This window comes from Sus scrofa, chromosome 2 (assembly GCF_054392235.1).
Source record: "Sus scrofa isolate SSC_HxYL_T2T_F1_AM1 chromosome 2, Sscrofa_HxYL_maternal_Yorkshire_Landrace_v2.0, whole genome shotgun sequence".
Lineage (NCBI taxonomy): Eukaryota > Metazoa > Chordata > Mammalia > Artiodactyla > Suidae > Sus > Sus scrofa.
Window position 1 is genome coordinate 139,041,160 of NC_139384.1, and position 22,155 is coordinate 139,063,314.

At 37.8% G+C, this 22,155-nt stretch overlaps 1 long non-coding RNA gene across 2 annotated transcripts in view; it reads right to left on the reverse strand.

Annotated features, from left to right (window-relative positions):
- LOC102158243 (uncharacterized) overlaps positions 1 to 22,155 on the reverse strand; it is a 1,270,494-nt gene that overhangs the window by 301,088 nt on the left and 947,251 nt on the right. The window contains exon 7 of one of the 2 annotated variants that reach the window (XR_014838686.1): positions 13,341 to 13,422. The exons of the other annotated variant lie outside the window; for it this stretch is intronic. This is a non-coding gene — a long non-coding RNA (uncharacterized LOC102158243). The remainder of the gene's footprint in view (positions 1 to 13,340; positions 13,423 to 22,155) is intronic. 2 annotated transcript variants of the gene reach the window in all.

A 22,155-nucleotide genomic window follows, 5' to 3' on the forward strand; every position in this document is an offset into this window, starting at 1 on the left:
GCAAAGAGGAAATCTTAGAGGAAATCAACAAAACCAAAAACTGTTTCTTTGAAAATATCAATAAAATTGGTAAGTTTTCAGCTAGGCTAATGATGAAAAAAAATTGAGAAAACAAATATTTAATATCACAAATGGAAGAGGGTACATCATTAGCGATCCTATGGACATTAAAAAAATAAAAATGAATATGATGAACAACTTCATGCCCACAAATTTGACAACTTGGGTGAAATGGAGCAATACCTCAAAAGACACAGTATGTCAAAACTCATACAAGAAGAAATACACAATCTGAATAGGCCTATATCTATTAATTAAACTGAATTAATAAGAAACAACTTTCTAAAATAGAAAGCTACAAGCTCAGATGAGTTCACAGGTGAATTCTACCAAATATATGAGAAAGAAATCATACCAGCTCTTTACAATCTCTCCCAGACAACAGGAGCAGAAGGAATATTGCCTAACTCATTCTTATGAGTTAGCATTACTCTAATCAAAAATCAAAGACATCACAAGAAAACTATAGACCAGTATCTCTTACAAACACAGATACAAAAATCTTTAACAAAATATTAGTAAACCAAATCCAAGATGTAAAAAACACTACACATCATGACCAAGGATTTATCCCAGACATGTAAGGCTGATTCAACATTCAAAAATCAACTGTTGTAATCCATTACATCAACAGGCTAAAGAAAAATTATACCATTATCTCGACAGGTGCAGAAAATGCATGTGACAAAATCCAACACCTACTTGTGATAAAACTCTTGGCAAACTAGGAATTGAAGGCAACTTCCTCATCTTAATCCAATACATTTACAAAACCCTACATGCTTAAGAGTAAGATTCAAAGCTTTCCTGTTTAGGTCAGGAACAAGGCAATGATGAGTCATCCAACACTGCTTTTTAATATCACACTGAAATTCTTAGCCAATGCAATTAAACAAACAAACAAGAAAGGATAAATACATATATATTGAGGCAGAGGACATAAAACTATCTTTGCTTACAGGTGACAACTGTCTTTGTAAAAAATCTGAAAGAACTGAAAAACTGAAAAATTCTAGAACAAGTGATTATAACAACATTTCAGGATTCAACATTAACATGCAGGAGAAGCAATTGTTTTCCTGTATGTCAGTAGAATTTGAAATTAAAAACAGTACCATTTACATTAACACCCTCCAAAATAAAATACTTAGGTATGAATTTAACAAACTATGTACAGGATCTATATGAGCAAAAGCTACAAAACTGATAAAAGATGAAAGAAGAACTAAATAAATGGAGAGATAGTTTGTGTTCATGGATAGTAAGACTCAATATTTTCAAGCTATTAGTTCTTCCCAACTCAATCTATAGATTCAATGCAACCTCAGTCAAAACCTCAGCTAGTTATGTTGTGACTATTGACAAACCAAACCTAAAGTTTCTATGGAGAGGCAAAAGATCCGGAACAGGCAACTCAACACTGAAGGAGAAGAACAAAGAGAACTGATACTGTCTTCAAGACTTAGTATAAAACTATAGTATTCAGGACAGTGTGGAACTGGCAAAACAAAAGACAAATGGGTTAGTGGAACAGAATAAGGAGCCCTGAAATAGACACACATCAGCATAGTGAACTGATCATTACCAAGGAGCAAAGGCAGTATAATAAAACAAATGGTGTTGGAACAGCTAGACATTCACCTGCCATGAGAGTGAAATGGGGAGAATGGCGGGGGGAAAAGTGAATCTAGACACAGATCTTACTGTGTTGGCAAAAATTAACTCAAAATGGATCAGATCTCTAAATGTAAAACACAAACATAAATATTCAGAACACAACAGTAATAGCACATCATATTTAAAAATGAATAGCTGAAATATCTGAATAGACATCTTACCAAAGGAGATATAAAGCTGCCAATAAGCATGTTAAAATTTTTAATATTATATTAAATGTTAAATGATATTACATAAAAATATATTAATAGATATCAATATTATATATTATATAGATTATTATGTATATTATATATTCAGTGATATTATATATCATTAGAGAATTGCATATTAAAATAGCAATGCAAACTTGAATGGCCAAAATCTAAAACACACAGCTATGGGAACATGAAATACTATACTCACAGGAGACTGGTGAGTAATCTGCGTTGGGTTCATACAATAAAACACTATGTAGTCATTAAACCAACAAATAAAACTAAAAAATTTTCTTATGATACAAACTGATTTACAGGATATTTGGATAAGTTAAACAATCAATATGCAAAAGGGTATACAGTGTAATTGCCTGATTTTTATTTTTTGCAAAAAGATATAAAGATAAATTAGAAACAAATGAAAATGCTTATACAAGGGTTCATTGGGAGTGCAGTAATACTAATGAAAATTTCTTTTGAGAGTATATTTTTTATATGGTTGGCCTTTTGAATCACAAATCTTTTAAATATTCAGAAATTAAATTTGATGAAAAGGGATGAAAAAATTCATACGCTTTGATTATAAGCAGTAAGAAACTGCTTTAACTATATCAAGTTATTATTTAACCACACATAAAGAATAAAACATTTAAATAACTTTTGAGTACAAAACTGTATTTTTCAGGGAATTGGAGGTTTTAAATCAGGAAAGAATCAGCGAACATTTTTTTGTAGGGGGCAAATAGCAAAAGTTTCATGCTGTGTGGATCACAAGCTCTTTGGTATTCTTCTCTGTTTTGGGCTTATTTGTTGTTTGGTTTTACAAGTCTGTAAAAATGTGAAAATCCTTCTTAGATTTAGATACAATGACAAATCATGCAGGAGTGCCCCATGGGTCATATTTTGATGACCACTGTTGTAGATTTAAAGAAAATGAAGAAATACGGAAGCCAAATGCAAGTTGTGAATCTTGATTGCATCTTAGAATGAAAAACAAACCAGCTATGAAAGTCATTTGGGGAATAAAAGGATAAATGTAAATGTGGTGTATATATTAGGAGAAATTTTTGAATTGTTGTTGTTTTTTTTTTGTCTTTTTGTCTTTTTGCTGTTGTTGTTGTTGCTATTTCTTGGGCCGCTCCCGCGGCATATGGAGGTTCCCAGGCCAGGGGTTGAATCGGAGCTGTAGCCACTGGCCTACGCCAGAGCCACAGCAACGCAGGATCCGAGCTGCGTCTGCAACCTACACCACAGTTCACCCACTGAGCAAGGGCAAGGACCGAACCCGCAGCCTCATGGTTCCTAGTTGGATTCGTTAACCACTGCGCCACGACAGGAACTCCGAATTGTTGTTGTTTTTAGGTGTGACCATGGTGTTGTGCTTAGACTGAAAAGTGTTATTTTTAGTTGATGTCCACTGAAATATTCTGAAGTGAAGTGTCATGTTAATTGCAACTTGCTTTTATATGTTTTAGGGAAACAAATAGAAATAAAGCTACTCTGAGTCAATAAACATTCTTAAACAATTGAATGGATCTAATTTATTCTGTCCTTTGCAAAAATGCTTGGAGAGATAAAAGATCATAAAAATCAATTGCTAGATTCTAGGCAGGTATAGATGATATCAAGCCTCTGGAACTGAGTTTAAATTTGATTTATTAGTTTTTTAATATTTGGGTCATAAGTGAACAGAGTAGAAAGAAAAACTGATTAGCTTTAGAGTTAAAAAAAAGAATATTAAGAGCAATTATAATGACAAATTATTTTTTGAGTTTCAAATCAGAATTCTGAATCTATAAGCATCATGGAAACTATTACTCAAACTTGCTCATTTTGCCCATAAGGAAAACACTGCCTAGAAAGGCTTTGCCCTGTGTTCAAGTATAAAGAGTGGATAAGAGCAGAAAGTATAATGCATGGTACATGTGTCTTTCCACTGTGCAGGAGCTCCTTAGTGTAGCTTAAAGCTACATATTTGTTATAAAGCCTTCATTTACCTTAATTTTTCTTATAAACTTTCCTATCAATTTCTTGGAACACAGTAAAATGTTTAATGGTTTTCTATTTGTGTCTACCATGGTGTTAATAAAAACAGAATGAGTAAGTTGAGCAATTTAATGGAAATTACCCAGTAAATTCAAGTTAATATGGACAAACAATTTGATAAATGAGTACTTAAATATCCAGCCCCTGATCTCTCACCTAAATCCAGCAAAACAAACATATTTAACATTATTAAGTCAGAGAAAGGGACCCAGGCTTTTTGCTTATTTGTTTGTACAGCATAGGAGATTTGCCAGGAAGAAGTCTATTTGCGTAAGTCTGAATATCTTGTAGAGGGTCCTTCATGAATCAGAATAGCTTTTCATTCCCTGTCCCAAAGAAAGGGGAACTCAATGGGACGTGATGGATGACAAAATACACCACTGAGAGGTAAGGGGAATAGGGTGGGTCTGTGAAAGAGGAAGGAATTAAAGAGCTTTAAGGCATAGAGAATGCTTGGTGGAAAGAGACTCAACAGAGACCAGGTGGAGTGGAGGATTTTTTTTCTCCCTCTAGGACAAGATCTCATGGTTGGCTTTGAGAGTAGTGAAGAACCAGGTGCTTTGAAGATCCACTTACATTTTATGGGTATGAATTCCCTCCAGTGTTACATTCAAAATTACTTCCTCATTTGAAAAAAAAAAAAAAAGGAATTGTAGGGATTTGTGTGTTGATAGTATCTTTAAATCTCTAGTAGCTGGAATTATTAAAGTTCCAATTAGATTATATTGGAGTTTGACATTCAAGGACACCCCTAATAAAAAGAGATTGCTATATAGTCTGCTCTGCAGATATCTTTGATGTCTTTACCAAAAGATGTCTTTTCAATGTAAAAAAAAAGAGCAGTGGCTGTTCGTGCCTCCAGTGTGAGAATGTACTGGAATATTTTATTGTTGGGTTGGCACTGAAGTCTGCTGTGAAATGATTTTTATGAATGCTATTTCCTGGGAGGCTCACAGAACTGAGAATTGCATGTCATGAGGCCGTGATCTCAGGGAGCAGAAATCAAATAAATAAAGGTCTTGGGGAATTATGGTCTATGGGATATATTTTCTCCCCAAAATGAGTCCATAGTTCACTTTGATGGTGAGTTTAAATGGATCACATGAGAACAAAAAAAAAAAATATATATATATCTTTAAGTGGTGTTAAAGTTCTACTTAAAATTTTCTGCATAAAAATAATTTCTGAGCTCTAAAATTCCAGTGTAAAATAAAACAGTTATTCTGATAAAAGGACACGGTATAACATTGTTTTAAGGCTTTTGATTTAATGATATTCCTATTAAGGAAGTAGCAATTTAGAACTTAGTATTCCATAAGGGTATATGCTTGAGGGTTTCTTTCTAACAACCATATTAAAAGAGGTTTTTCTTAAGGAGAGGTAGGTTAATTCTAAGAAGGAAAAGTCAAAAACAGATTGACTATACCTGCAGAGCAATGAACTGGCTTTAACTAAAAAGAGAACAGAGAAAACTATCATTTATGCTCTGGGTCAATGCAATCATTCTACAGCAGAATAATAAGGGATTAAAACCAAGACAGATTCTTACACTCTTACACCACAGAAATTCTAGCCAATGTTCAATAGATCAAGCTCAAGGAAAGTTTATAATTATTTTCTGGATAATTTTAAGGAAGAGGCACTTTATAGAACACACTGAGAGAACAATAATTAACAAAAGCTTCATATTCAAATGAGACAGAGACTTCCTTCAGACACTCATATATGGATAGACCATTAGTTTGATTCATTCAGTTGCTAATGACAATCAATTGGGCAAGCTTTTGTAATACAGATTAAAATTTTAAATAATTGGGACAATTTGTAGTCATGACATGAACCCAACTGACTGAAATCTAAAAGTAATAAAAATACAGGATTTTTCGATCTATAGTGAAAGGAAAAGAAAGTTTCTGAGTAACTTTTTTCCTACCAGATTTTGTGAGAGTCAAATGGTGTATCTGATGAGACAATACCACAAATTCTTACACAAATAGTAGGAAAAATTAATCAATGCTAAGCACAAGTAAGCGCTTAATACATAGGCAAACAAACTGTTTATTATGCTTTAAAGATACCTTTTTTTTTTTTTTTCAAACTGAAGGTTTGTGGCAGCCCTGCCCTGTTAAGTGGTGGTTATTTATTTATTTATTTTTTAAGTAATAAAGTACTAAATTAAGGAATGTACCCTTTAATTTTTTTTTTTTTTTTATTCTTATGTCCACACTTGTGGCATATGGAAGTTCCCAGGCTAGAGGTAGAATCAGAGCTACATCAGCTGGCCTCCACCACAGCCACAGCAATGGGGGATCTGAGCCACTCCTGTAACCTACACTATGGTATGTTCGCGGCAATAATCCATTGTGTGACACCAGGGGCTGAACCCGCATCCTCCTGAATACCAGTCCGATTCATTACTGCTGCGCCACAACAGGAAATCCTGTACTTTTTAAAAAAAGATATAATGCTATGGCACACTTAATAGATTACAGTATAATATAAACATAACTTTTATAAATGCTGGGACACCACAAAATTCATGTGATCTGCTTTATTGCAATATTTGCTTTAGTTTGGAATCAAACTTATAGTATCTCCAAGGTATGCTTATATGCAGTTTCTATAGATATTAAACATTTAGAACAATCTAATTTTCTATTCTATTGTATAGATACTCTATAAATCTGCTGTTAAAATGAGGTGAATTAGTAATAAACATAAACATTGCAGGATACAATGAAACTGAGTACGGCCTTGTGGGGCTCTTGGGCGCAAAAGCCTTTCTGTGTGCCCCATTTCTTGTTCTTAGGAAATGGGCCTCATTCAGCCACCATGGCCTTCCCTGAGTTCCTGGGGACAGGTTCAGGCAGGGAAGGGAGGGGATGAAAGACAAGGGAGGAACAGTCAAGGACAGCTCAGAGTCCTTCTCCCTGGCTTAATTGCACCCTAAACACAATCATCCATAAGCTAAAGATTAGGCACCCTAAGCACAAGTGCCTGTGGGTTAAGGGTTATTAGCACATGATGTTTTTCAGGAGCTTTCCTAGTTTGTTCTAATCTCTGATCAATATGCCCTTTTGGCAAGTACTTTTATTCTAGGCAATAACCCCGAAGACCCCCATCATGATCACAACAAGATCTCCTGACCAGCTTTGATGACTAAGATTCCCCCCAAAGAAAGAAGAATGCACCTTTGTCCCAACCCTGATTCCTGTCTGCAAACCTGCTTTTCTCCTTTTTATTATAAAACTCCTCATAATTCTTTCTAATGGGGGGCACAGTCTTTAGGGCATGAGCCTGCTGTGACCCTCCTTTGCCTGGCAAAGCAACAAAGCTATTTTTTTCCTTCTTTACCCAAAACTCTGCCTCTGCATTTCGTTTCGGCACCAGCAGACAGAGGCTGAATTCCAGCAACAGTAATGTTGAATCTCAATATTCAGGTGAATGAGGAATGTCATGGTAGAGCTAATAAACAGGGATAGTGTTAAGATTGACATGTTGATATAATTATGTTATAATGTTCCTTTTAAGAAATATTTTTTATAATACATTATAAACCTTGGTCCCTGGTTCAGCAGGCAAGGCCAGGATTCTGGAGCCTCAAAGCATCAAAAATAATGACATAGGAGTTCCCGTCGTGGCGCAGTGGTTAACGAATCCAACTAGGAACCATGAGGTTGCGGGTTCGGTCCCTGCCCTTGCTCAGTGGGTTAAGGATCTGGCGTTGCCGTGAGCTGTGGTGTAGGTTGCAGACGCAGCTCGGATCCTGCGTTGCTGTGGCTCTGGCATAGGCCGGTGGCTACAGCTCCGATTCGACCCCTAGCCTGGGAACCTCCATATGCCGCGGGAGCGGCCCAAACAAATAGCAAAGAGACAAAAAAAAAAAAAAAAAAAAAAAAAATAATGACATGAATAATGACTACTCTAAGAATAATAATATGAAGATATAATACAAAATACTTTAGCTCATTTTATTTGCATGATCAGTGGGGGTATTTTTCACCATAAGTAACCCTTCAAAGATCATGCAGCTAATAGCTATCAGAACTAACTCTGAGCTCACTGAGTAATCTTGACTGTCACACTGCATTGTACTTCAAATCAGAAAGGACATATGGCCCCTTTCCTGTGTGGTCATGGGATTATCACCAAATCCCACATGTAAGTTGCTCCAATGTTGCTCATAGGGGCTATGATCCTCCCAGTCTCTATATTCTGTTGACTGTAAGAGCAGGGATTTAGAATTTAGAGGACTTGCTTTTGGCACCCTCTCCCAAGGGGTAAATTTTGGAGGTGAGTGAATAGAGAAGAGAGAAATTGAGATCCATGCATGATATAGGAATGGAGGTGCCTCAATCAAACTGCCATTATGAGCTTCCAGAAGGATCTTGAAATGACTAGCTCCCCCTTCTATGTCTCACTTGCTGAAACTGTGCTTGTCTAGAGAATATAAATGTTGACAAAAAAATATTTTCTCCCTAAGATAACAACGAATAGGACTCATGCTAAAAAAATGTTTTTTCCATTTGACTGTCATTGAGTATTTTAGTAATCTACCCAGAATTTTTTTTTTTTTTTTTTTTTTTTTTTTTTTGCCTTTTCTAGGGCTGCTCTCACGGCACATGGAGGTTCCCAGGCTAGGGGTCTAATTGGAGCTGTAGTTACTGGCCTATGCCAGAGCCACAGCAACACTATATCCGAGCCGCATCTATGACCATAGCTCAGTACAACGCTGGATCCTTAACCCACTGAGCAAGGCCAGGGATCAAACCTGCAACCTCATGGTTCCTAGTCAGATTTGTTAACCACTGCGCCATGACGGGAACTCCCAGAATTGGTTTTAAAAAGTGTTCAGAATGAAATACCACACAAAAGTGTTTTTGGAAGTTCCAAGTAGTTATACTAATAATATTCCTGTCTATCACAGTTATTTTCTTTAAAATCACAAATCTAATTATCATATTTTCTTAGTTAGAACATTCTAATGTCTCCTCACCACCTGGAGGATAAAGCCTTGACTTCTTAACAAGCTTTTTTTAGTATTCCTTATAATCTGTCCCCAGCCTACAGTCCTCATTCTCTATGGCTCTCTTCACCCCCTTCCCTGACATCCACTCCTTAGATAACAGGTGTGCTGGGGTTATGAGACCTTCTTTAAATCAGTTACTCTCAAATTTAAATGTGCACCAGAATCATCCAGAGAGCATGCGAAAACATAGATTTCTGGGTCTCATCCCCAGAGAATGTGATTTAGGAGGTCTGAACTGGGACTCAAGTTTGCATTTCTCACAAATTTTTAAGTATTCTTTGGAATACAGAAAGCTGTGGTTGTTAATCTGGCTGTTTCTTCCTTTGACTATATGCTCCTTAAGGGTAGAGAATATGTTATATTTATTTTTATTTTCCTAGATTTAGCACAGTGTAGAGGAACTCAATCTCCTTTGCTCAACAAATGAATAGAGGCAAGAGTGTATCTGCATTCTTGACTGGGCCATTTTCCAGATATGGAATTGACCATGCTGTCTATTAACTTTAATAGCTACTGGCACATGTACTTCAGTGACCTTTAGATAACATTTCACGGATCTTAACAATTCACCAAAGGGAATTTTAAAGCAACCCTCATCTTACATTCTAATGAACAAAAGAAACATTCATGACAGGTAGTCAGAAATCAGTCTGATGAAATTCAATACAACATGAAACAAAAGACTTCAAATTATCCTGGAAGTTTTATAGGCCCCTGTCTCACATCATCTCTTTGCTGAAGGTGTTTCAACCCGTGAAAATGTAACTGGGACATTGTGTCACTTAAGTGGAAAACATCGGGTGAATGAAAAAGCAGTCAAAATCGTGTCTTGTCAATGGGCTTACTGAGCAAATGGATGATTTACTGTTTCATCTTCAGCTGGTTGTTCTCTGATTGTGTGAACAGTGTCTAAAGGGCGTACATGGATTTATATGATCCATAGAGATAAGGAAAAGAGTCTTAAGGAAGTTTGGAAGTTTGAATTCTTTTCTTGCTTTTAACTCAATGATTAAGTTGAACTAAGATGCTAAAACCAAAATCTTCAACTCCTACTTGATTGTAGACCTGGTAATTGGAACTCTTGCTCTTATGTCCAGAGAACATTTCCCAACACAAAAAGCGAGGTCAAAACAGTTTTAAGACCTGGAGGTGTGAAAGCAGGACACGTTCATGGAATGCTGATGGGTGTGATGAAGCTAGGTAGGGTGGGGTGGATGATGGGCTCAGTCAGGAGAGCTGGCCTCAAATTGTGATGGACCTTGAATGTCATGACAAGAAGCCTAAATTTGATTTGTGGGCAGTTGGGAGCCACTGACCTAATTCTCTGATTCCCTAGTTGGGAATCAGAGAAACTAGAAGCAGAAAGACTAATTATAGGTCAAAAGATTGGGACCTAAGTCAATGTAGGGCATTGAAAATGGTCAAGAATATTTCAGAGAAAGAATTTATAGAACTCAGGGACTGTATTAGTCAGAGTTCCCTAGAGAAAACAGAACAAATAGGAGACCTAAGGCAAGGTCACTGCTGCTGCTCAAGTCTGAAGGCCTGTGGTTATGGGGAAGGCTGAGGGGTGGGGAAGAGATCAGTTTTTGTTCTAAAGGCATTTACCTAACTGGATGAGGTCCCCTCACAATATAGAGGAAATCATGCTTTATTCAAAGTTTACTAATTTAAATGTCAATCTCATCCCAAAACACCCTCAAGAGAAACATGTAGAATAAATCTGACGAAATATCTAGGCATCATGGCCCAGTCAAGCTGACACATAAAATCAACCATCACAGTGACCAACTGGATGGAGGCCTAAGGATGAAGAAAATAAAGGGTGTGTGGCACTGTGATCTTTAACTTAGTTAAGTAAATAATGATGCTCTTTAACTAAGACAGGATTCCTGACAAGAGGGGAAAATTTCAGGATGAGAAAATTTCTTGGAGTTCCCGTTGTGGCTCAGTGGAAACGAATCTGACTAGTATCCATGAGGATGCAAGTTCAATCCCTGGCCTAGCTTAGTGTGTTAAAGATCTGGCATTGTCATGAGCTGTAGTGTAGCTTGCAGATGTGGCTCGGATCCTGTGTTGCTGTGGCTGTGGCATAAGACAGCAGCTGCAGCTCTGATGTGACTCCTAGCCTGGGAACCTCCATATGCCGTGGGTGCGGCCCTATAAAGACAAAAAGACCAAAAAAAAAAAAAGAGAGAGAGAGAGAGAGAAAATTTTTCACTACACAAGAAAAATTTATCTATCAACCTACCTTTCCTTTTATGGCCACACCTGAAACATATGGAAGTTTCTCAGCAAGGGTCTGAATTGGAACTGCAGCTGCCAGTCTATGCCACAGCCACAGCAACACCAGATCTGAGTTGCATCTGTGGCCTATATCACAGTTTGTGGCAATCCTGGATCCTTAACCCACTGAGCAAGGCCAGAGATTGTACCCACATCCTAATGGAAACAGCACTGGGTTCTTAACCCACAGAAGCCACTATAGGAACTCCAAAAAAGATTTATTAATCCTAATGCTTGCATCAAGTACTAAGCAACGTAGTTCTTTTTAGTATGTGTAGGAGGGAATAAGCATATAGAAAACATCATATTAACAGGAACCATTACATCATGATTAAACATGTGTTTTAGAGGCAGAGACGCTGAAGTTTAGTAATGTGGACCAGGAGTTTAATATCTAAGTCTCAGTTCACTCATCTGTAAAGTTAAGGGTTCTAAGAATTAGAGAGTATATATAGAAAAATTACACACAATTATTATGACTCTCTATATGATATGTATACATATGTATGCATATGCACACATACACACATACGTATATACACACAGTCCCTAATTCTCAGAAATCCTAATGCATATAGTTAGTTTCTGGCACTGGCATTTAGTAGTTCATCAAGAAATATGTGCAGGAAACTTTAGTTGTATTTTTACTGTGCTGATTATAACTAATGTAGAATGCTAAACAAATATGAGCAGATGAGATCAATGTGAGACAAAAATTCCCCCAGGGCCATGATGGGCTCAGGGGACAGGGTTGCTGGGAGGTACTGAGTGACTGCCTCTTCGGTTATAGTATGCTAAATGGCTCCACGGTGACTTAAAGCAGATGATGTAGCTCCCAAAGGAACTGTGTTAGAACCAGGGAATTACTTTGGCACTGGTCTCATTAAGGTCTATTATTTACTCGTGTAAACAACGTTGAAAGGCTCTAGTAGTGCATATATGATGTTTTATTTGGCTGCATAAAAGCCTTACATGTTTAAAATCTAGAAAACAAATTTAGGCCTCTCTAAAATCATTTCATTGGTGCTGCTAAGATTACATGTTAACACACACTCGTACATACAAACTCATTTAATCAGTATGGAAGTAGATTCTACCAGTTTACTAGTTTGAGTGTTCCTAATGAATGGATAATGTAGAGTGATGCACTATATATGTCTTAAAACCAGAGGTGATGTTCTAAAATAAACTATGGCCAATGGGGCAACTCTGTTTTGCTACCTGTTTCTGCATTTAAAGTTTTATTGAAACATAGCCATATTCATTTGTTTGATTTTGTCTACAGTTGTCTTCTCTCTGCAAGGGCTGGGCTGAGTAATTGAGATTGAGACCAGGTGACTCACAAAGCATGAACATTTACTTTCTGACACTTTAGAGAAAAAGTTTACTGACCCTTCTCTGAAAGGATTTTGCAAACTTGGCTTTATATCAGAATTTGAAAAAGCTCAAGCTGTAAAGTTCGGGCATAAAGAACAACAATAAACACTTTATGTTGATTAAATGTAAAGGCTGATGGGTGGAATAGTGAGACTGGGGAAAACTTGAGGGTATGAACAGCATCAAAAGAGCATAGCTGAAAGTCCACTCCTTCCTTTTTTGTTGCCAAAGAGAAACAAAAGCCATGGGGTACCACTTCCTCCAAATCTGGAAAGGAAGACAAGTTTCCATTTTTAAATCAATTTTCCAAGTTCTGAGTCACTTTCAGGATAAGCCAAGGAGGTCAGGCCACCATTTGCCTCCTCTGGCTTAGAAACAAAGGAAAGTAGTATTGTGAAACCATAGAGAAGAAGCTGAGTGATGAAAGGACACAGCTGATTCTGATTCCACAGATGCATTTGCCTCTTATGTGAAGGCCTCATTGGACAGACTGAATCTGTGCAAAGAATGACAGACAGCAAGGAAAGAGAAAAGCACCAGGCACATCCATCAATTTAAATATAAACCCCATCAGTTCCAAGCAGACAATGTCTAAAGAGAGAGAGGACAAGTACAAGGCAATAAGAGGCTGGGCATCTGAGAGAAATTAAAAAAAAAATGCACTTTACCTGAGCTTCCAAATCACAGCAGATGGTGAGATCCAAAGGGAGATAAACATTAAGGCCTGTCAGCTTTCAAGGGCTGGTGCAGCTGAAAGACCAAGAATAGATAGAAACTGTACAACAGCAGTGCACAACAACACTCAGCCTTGTCTCCTGGAAAGGGGATGGGGGTAACCTATGAAGGAAGAAGAGTCATAGTAAGGGGAAGGACCCCTAAAGCTGCTTCAAAGGAAGACATAAACCTGATGTGAGAAACTGGAAGAAAATAGAGCACAAGAGAGGCATGCTACCCAAAAAAAAACAAACTGGCTGATGAATGAAGTGACAATTCCTTTCAGGTAAAATACAGAGGAGTAAGATAGCCTTGGACTCAGAGAGAATCTGTAGATTCTGGGATGGTTTCTCTGGTTCCTAGTTCCTAAGATGACACAGAGGGTCTTGAGTAAGTTACCACCTGACGTGCTCACAGGATCATAGAGTTGAGATGGCTGATTCTGCAGGATGACTTTGAGAGGCTGCCTCCACTCTCAGATGAATTTCTCATTTATTTATTCATTGATTCCTTCTTGCATTTAGTCCATAAATATTCATTGAGATAAATGCCTGATCATGTGTCAGACACTGTCCTTGGTGATGGAGACAGAAGCATAAACAAGACAAGGTCCCTTTTGTTCTGGAGCTTATGTTCTTTTAAAGGACACAGCACTTAAAAGCTATCTGGCCTGTTCCTTATTTTTGTGTCTTTTGAAAAGAATACAATAAGTGTTGTATATACTTTTTGAATGTTGTGAGAATTATAGAGAAAGTTCTGTAAGGTAGAGTGAAATGTCTGTCAGAATTATTATAATAAACATTCTCATAGAAGGAACATATGTCATCATAATAAAAGCCATTCATGACAAACCCATAGCCAACATGACACTCAACAGAGAAAAGGTGAAAGCCTTCCTAGTAAAATCTGGAATAAGAAAAGGATGCCCACTCTCATCAATTCTATTCAACATAGTGCTATAATTCCTAGCCCTGGCAATCAGACAAGAAAAAGAAATAAAAGGTTTCTAAATTGTAAGGGAAGAGGTAAAATTGTTACTATATGAAGATGACATGATACATATATAGAAAACCCTAGGACTCCACACAAAAACTACAAGATCTGATAACTGAATTCAGCAAGGTAGCAGGATACAAGGTTAATATTCAGAAATCGGTTGCATTTCTGTATAGTAACAGTGAAATATGAGAAAGGGAATGTTAAAAAAAAGTTTAAAATGGCCCCAAAAGTACCTAGGAATAAACCTGACCAAGGAGGTGAAAAATCTATACACTGAAAAGAATAAAACATTAATAAAGAAAATTAAAGTGGGTTCAAAGAAGTGGAAAGCTATCTTATGCTCTTAGATTGAAAGAGCTAATATTGTTAAAATGGCCATACTACCCAAAGCAATCTACAGATTTAATGTGATCCCTTTCAAATCACCCATGACATTTTTTTTCTTTCCTGGCTGAACCCATGGCATATGGAAGTTTTGGGCCAGGGAGTGAATCCGAGACACAGCTGTGATTTATGCTGTAGTTGCAGCCATGCTGTATTCTTTAACCCACTGGGTCCGGTCAGGAGCAATAATTTAAATTTAAATAAATAAATTTAAATAAATAAACAAAAATAAACACATGACCCCAGTCCTTACAAAAAACCACACCAAATCAGCCAAACAAGTGGTGGGCCAAATTTGGTCCATGGGCTGTAGTTTGCCAACTCCTGATCTAGTCTGGAGCATAATGTTCAAATTTTTTAGCATAGCATACAGTTTAACACCAAATTCTAATTCCATTTCATCATCCTCCATTCCTCCTGTAAAAGTAAACAATTTGCTAATTCCTAATTCCATAATATAATCTTTCATTTATTTTTTAAAAATTGATGTGATTATATTATACTTAAATGGGATTATTAAAAATTGAATGATAGTCCATAATATGTACTATTGCATAACCATAATTTCCCATTATTCAGTGTTATTTAATACATAGATTCTACTTAATCTGTTCAATGGCTGCTTATTACCCCATTGTAGAGATGAACCACATTTATTTAACCAGTCACTCTGCCCTTCAAGCTTCCTTGCCTTGCACATGTTGCTTCTTCTGCCTTAAAAGACTTTCCTTATCTAGTTGGCAAGCATCTTTTTAAGCTCAAGAACTAGCGTCAATGTAATTTCCACTGTAAAATATGTTCCTCATTCTCTGGGCCAAATTCACTCTGCTCCCACTTTATATATAAATCTACTAGCTCTCTTTAAGAGTCTTGGGGGTAGGTATGCTAGGCATTAATAGTAGGTGAAATTTAATGAGTGTTTACAAGATGCCAGGTATTTTTAAAGGCACTTTCTTTGTATTAACTACCTACATAGTGTCTTGATGGTATTATTAAACAGCTGAACATGTCTTTCACCCTAAATTATAAACAAGGTGAGTTGACTTTTTCTGCTACATGAAAGCAAAAGAATTCTATTTTATGTGTGTTTAGGAACACCTAGATTTGTACACTGACCCTGGCAGGTGTAATATTAAAGCTGCCTCTTCCTTTTAAGCAGTTAAGTTCTCAGACTGTGGTCAGCAAGCAGGTCTTAATCATGTAGGAATAATAAGAGGCCAGGATAGTAATTTGCTCATGAATGGAATCTCACTAAATATCAGCCTAGTGAGTTAATGACTCAGCTATAGAGGTGAGATAATTTACTGAATGGGAAAGTAGCTGAATAACTTAATATCTTTTCTAAGTTGAGTTTCTCTGTCTTCTAGGTGTTTACTGTTTTAACTGCTTTGATGAGGTGGAAAACCAGAGATAAAGAACACAGTGATATTATACTTGAGAACTACTATCTGAAGTTCTAACCTATGGTAGCTGCAGTTTTCCAGAACTCAAGGGCTTTAATTTAGAATACAGTCATGATATATGTTATCTGCAATTGAAAAAGGACAGTGATTTTTTTAAAGATTTTTATAAAAGACTCCTGCACTGGAATCTATGCAGCATATTCATAGGTGATTAAGCTCTATAGAGCCTGGCTTCCTGGCAGCTCATCATTGCCCATTGGCATCCGTCTTGGAACTCCATTATTTAGGTGAACAAAGGTGGAGTCCATCACCAGAGAAGGCAACTCGAGTTGATCATCACACATCAAGATACAAGTGCATGACGGTGAGACAACAGAGGGGGAGCCCACTCCCGATTACTGACAGTGGTAAGCATGGATCTCAGGACTGGAAGTAAATTAAGGGCAACCCTGCACTTACATGCAGCATTTTATGGCTTCCCCAGAGTGTTGGGATAAACCAAAAATAACAACAATTCTTCAGAGCGCCAGGCACTGTGCAAAGTGTGTTACAAAATTTTTCTTCCTTTAATCCCTTTAACAACACTAGGATGTGGGTATTTCTACCCTCATTTTATAGATGACTAAATTGAGACCCCAGGTAGACCTGTAAATGTGCATATGATCACGCAGATGGTGATAGCAATGTATCTGACTCCCTCTGATTCCAGGCCCACATTCTGTTTCACGAAAGCTCTCATGATGTAAAAATTTAAATAGAACCATTAACTTCTGACTTGCTGTTTTCTTAGGGGAATCTGGATACACTTTCACCTCATTCAAAAAGGGGACTAAAAGCTCCAAGTTCATTTCTTCAGATCTGCAGCCCAAAGTGTTTGATTAGCCCAGCTAGCACACATTTTCAGCTATTTTTAAAAGTGTAAAACTATTCACGTTTCAAGAGGCTAAGGATTTGGGAGATTACTTCGGTTAAAAAAAATTCTAGGGATGGGAAGATATAAAGAGAAAGACAGAAAAAGGAGGACTGATGAGATTTATATTCATTTGCCTCAATATGAAGACACTTCACATAATGACTCAGTATGGACAGTTTCTCCCCTCATGTGACTTGAGGTCAAATGAATGATGTCCTAACATCTTCACATGGCTCTAGAGCCAGGAAGGCACTTCCAGATCTGCCCGACCTCTAGAGCAGGGTAGCAGTTACACGACCGCATTATGTTTACCAGCTGCCCCTCTGGAGTTACCTCTGTGAGTGGTGATGAGTGAGCAGTGAGGAGCAAGGCATACTATTAGCAACCCCTATTGGTATAAGGCTGTCAAGAGACAAATCTCCACTGGTTCCTGACATTTCTTCACATCTTGTGATCAGAAGCACTGTCTTTTCAAGGATGTTCGTATGGTAAACAGCCTTGGAAGATAGAAATGGTATTTTCTTACTAGTGTTTACTTTGTCTCAGGTATGATAAAAACAATGTATCCTTCTGGGGCAAGGCTTGGGCAGGGTTTCTTCTAGCCCATTATAAAATGTGCATGTTCTTTATGCTTGAGGATCCTAGGCTGTGAGACAAACCAACCTGACCATTCACCTGGACCACTCTGCAATAGCCCATGGGCTAAGGGTAGGGGCAAGGGGAACTGACATGAATCTGAAGCTCATGCTGTTTTCCTGCTGTGGGTAATAAAGTCCTTTGTCTTTTCCCCAGAAGACTCATGTTCTGCTGGTTAACTTGGTCCCTTGAGAGCGGGGTAAGATATCAGATCCTCCACTGTCTTTTTTTGTTTGTTTGTTTGTTTTTAGAGCTGCACCTGTGGCATATGGAAGTTCCCAGGCTAGGGACAGACTTGGAGCTGCAGCTACCAGCCTACACTACAGCTCAGGGCAACATCAGATCCTTAACCCATTGAGCAAGGCCAGGGATCAAACCTGCATCCTCATGGATACTTGTCAGGTTCATTACTGCTGAGCCACAATGGTAACTCCCCACAGTCTCGATATAGGCTTACTGATCTACAACTCCACGGCGCCCATGATGGTCTAATGTATCTAGAGAGGTACAGCCCAATCAAGAGTCTCATTTTTATTATATCTTTATTTCCTGTTTATTATTATTTGGTAGCCTGAGTGTTGACCAAGTTCTACCACTCCTAAAATAAAGCATGCCTAATGAACCAAGAATCCATCATGACGGGTCCTGTGCTGTTCATTCCCATATAGAAATCCTTATAAATGTACAAAATACAAACCAAAAGGAACCTTTAGGGAAAACTGTAGTCCTTTTCTCACTAAATTCTTAAATCCATACTGTATCAAACAGTTTTGATGATTATAGGCCTATCTTTAAAGAAAATATAAACTGGACTGAGCTAACTAATAAAATGACTTATTTGTCTTGAATTGGTTATACCTCTCACATCCAAATATACAATCTGCTATTACTAGTTAAGAGATTCCACTAGGACCACTCTTCTATGAAGTTCAATATATAAGAATCTTTCTCTAGGGCAACTCTCTGTTGGTGTAACACTGGTTCTCTTTGTGATGGAGACAATAAAGATGGGGTAAGATTTCCATGTGTTTAATTAAAGGATAATCTGAAGCCAGCCCACTGCATTTCAAGAAGTTTTAATATTGAACTTGTGATTATCTCCCCACATTCCTTTTCCTGTCCTCTCTTCATTGATGACATGGTTAGAGGTAAATAATATTTTCCCCATGACCTGAAAACAGTGATTTTCAGTTTTCATTAAACCATGTGCTCTTTCTCTATTCTTGATTTCTTGAACTCAAATGATGACCTTTCAAGGGTGATGGCCTAAAAGACTTCTGGTTTCCCCTCTAATACTTATGACATGTTGGGCCTAAATTGAAGTACCTGCAGATTGATAGACTGATTTATATCCCCTTTATCCATTTCTGCCAGATTTATTTTTGTGGTGGTGGTAGGGGCACAGAGTCCACAGGAACTTTTATAAAGCTCTCTCTCCTACTCCTTGATACCCTGAAGCTCCTTGTAGCCTCTTGTCCTCTTAAATCAGGGCAAATCTTTCTTATCCATGTGCCATGTTACACGCACTCTCTTGAGCCTTTCACCTTTACTGTCTAGACGGCATGACACTTCCTATTTCATCACATTCCCAGGACAACTGTCCTCTCTCCTGCCTGGCTGTACATACCTCAAGCAATTCCTTGGAGACTTGGAGGGGGCGAGCTTTCTCTCTTTGGAGATGCCATGCGGGCGGCTCATCTCAAAAGCTTTGTTGTAAACAAGAGGTGGGAGGATATCTTGAACTCTGTATATAGGATTAATTTTTATTCTGTCCTAACAGCTTTGTATTCAACTCGATTGCCTAACATTTTAGGCTGATGATGTTATCACCTGATGGTGAAGGGCAACTGTTCTGTGTTCTGATTCTATTTTTGGGTTTGGTCCCTAGCTCTACAGGATAGAATTTCGTTTTAACAGCTCATATTCCCATGGAGTTTATACAAGCTTTCTCAGCTGGTTCAGCAGGACAGTTAATTAGCACAGTCACCTCAGCTGTGCTGACATTGGTTGATGATATCAGTGTAAAACCAGCAATGTTTTGGAATGATAGGCTTTGTGAACTGACGCCAAAAGAGCCCTGCTGTCTTTTCCTCTTCTGTTCAAAATATGTTTAATTGCAGCTCTTCTTCCAAAATACAGATAACACTAGTGATTATAAAAAAAAACACCACCACCAAAACTGGTATTATAGCAAGCTAGAGAGGTGATAATCACTGGCCATTAAACAAAATTTATTTCCAAAGAGACAATATATAGAGTTGTATGGGTTTGAAAGCACCAAACAGTGCTATTTTTATCTTGCAATCCAGTTCCACATATGGCAATCCCGCTGAGCACTGTGACCAGGCAAAGTTGAGGGACTTGTTAGAGTGAGTTTATTAGCTGCGATGGGACCTTGTTCCCTTTAATTTGTGCCGAGGGGCTGTTATATGCAAATCACTAACATGGTACAGAGTTGGTTACAAAAGAAATATCAGAAGAGAATGGAGAGCTGTTTCCATCTTCTTCTAGAAGTATTTCAATGGTATCATTTTATCCCATTTTTTTTTTTGGAAGACACATTAAAAATTACCTACTGTGTCCTCTCATTGAAAAAGAAAATATTTTTGATATTTTAGATAAAATTAAGATCACCATATTTAACATCCTGGGTAACTCATGCAAATGCCACTTTGAGGGGCTTCAGTGATAACCCCACCTCAACCAAGCATCAGCTTTTCCCCTACTGTAGTCTGGTTTGCTTTTTACCACTTGGCTTCAGTTCACTGGACAAGCAACTGGCACCTTTCTTATGGGCACCTGACAAGGGTGCCTTGGCATGGCATAAGAATACTGCTCAGCTGGGGTACTGTTTGGAGAAAGACGACAGGCTAAGTCAGGCACGTGTTTTCTCACGGTAATTTTTCAGGGTATTTTCTGCAATCACAGAAGAAAGATACTCCGTCAGCTATATCTGGGACTGAAGAAGATCATCCAGTCCTCTTACAATAGGACTTACATTTTCCTAGGACTTCCAGTCCCAGTTTGGAGTTTATGAGGATGTTTACATGTTTCTATCAGATGTTTCATGGAATAATTAAAATATTCCTAAGAGGCTTTGCTAGACCAAGACTTGTCATCTTTTCAGCCTGGAACACACAAGGGCAAGTGGACCATTCAAGGTTTTCATCCCAGGGTTTGGATGTACTGGTCACGTTCAAGCACCATCCATGTCTTTGTTCAGGGTAAATGTTACTTTTATTCTCACTAGTTTCTCTGTATACTGAAAAGAAAGGAAAGCAATGTTCTGAGCTGAGAAAGCCTCAATCATGTGTGATTTAAAGAGGCCAAGAAGAAGATGTTCCTACGTGCATGGCAGAGGCGAGGGTCCCAGGAAGAGACCTGGAGATAATGTGTGTATGAGTTGAATTTACATCTCCCAGGCCAAATGCAAAATTTGAGACAGTGAGCTTTGAAAGCTGGGAAGCTGTGTTAAACAGCCCCTCATGTTCTGCAAACTTTTATATATCTCAACTGCATGGTTATCTACAGTTGAGTGCACAGAATTTCCCAAGTTTTTAAATCATTTCTCTCCCAAAGTGTGCCATGCATTTTTACTCCTCTGGAGGCTTAATGCCCAACAAATTATTTAAAATTAGAAACTAAAAACATATGGATAAGATCTAACAACTAGAATCCTGTTATGCTCTTTCACAAGTTTTCAACATATACCAATTAAATGCCTCCTGTGTTCTAGGTATTGTGCTTGGTGCCTGGTCACGTGAAACTTCCAGGAGAAGAAAAATCTGGCTATCTAAGTACAGAGAGAGCACCTGGTTATTTGTCTGCATATGAAATGCTAATTCTTTTAAGGTGAAGAAGAAGTTTCCCCGAGCCCTTGTGACACACTGCCTTCTGTATCAGCACGGTAAGAGGTCTAGTGGAAAATGATTCAGACTCACTCTCTGACCTCATAGATTCTTTTATTCTGCTTTCCCTGTAACAATAATGATGCTGTGACATTGACAAGGTTGGTGATTCAGAGCTTGCCAAAAATCGTTTTATTAACTAAGCAGATGAGGGAAATAACGTAGCATGGAACATACCAGAATTCTTTAATATAAGTCTCCCTTTGTCTGGCAAACAGAGCTATGGAAACCCTGCTTCTCTTTCCTGGCATCTACATAATGTTTTTGAGTCAGGGTTTTTAAGACTTGCCTTCAAAACAAAGGGCTAAAGTTAGAGGCTCAAAAGAGGCACGCACATGACCCCATCAAAAACCATTCCACATTTTCAATGTCTATTTAAAGGCAACTTTGGCTGGCTTTTTATTGAAATTTGCTTTTGCATAAAATTTAAATTGGCATGATTGGGCACGTTTTGGATTGATTTAAATGAAATTTAGGAAGTAGCCATAAATATTTGCATGAGAAATGAAAAGTGGGCCACATAAAA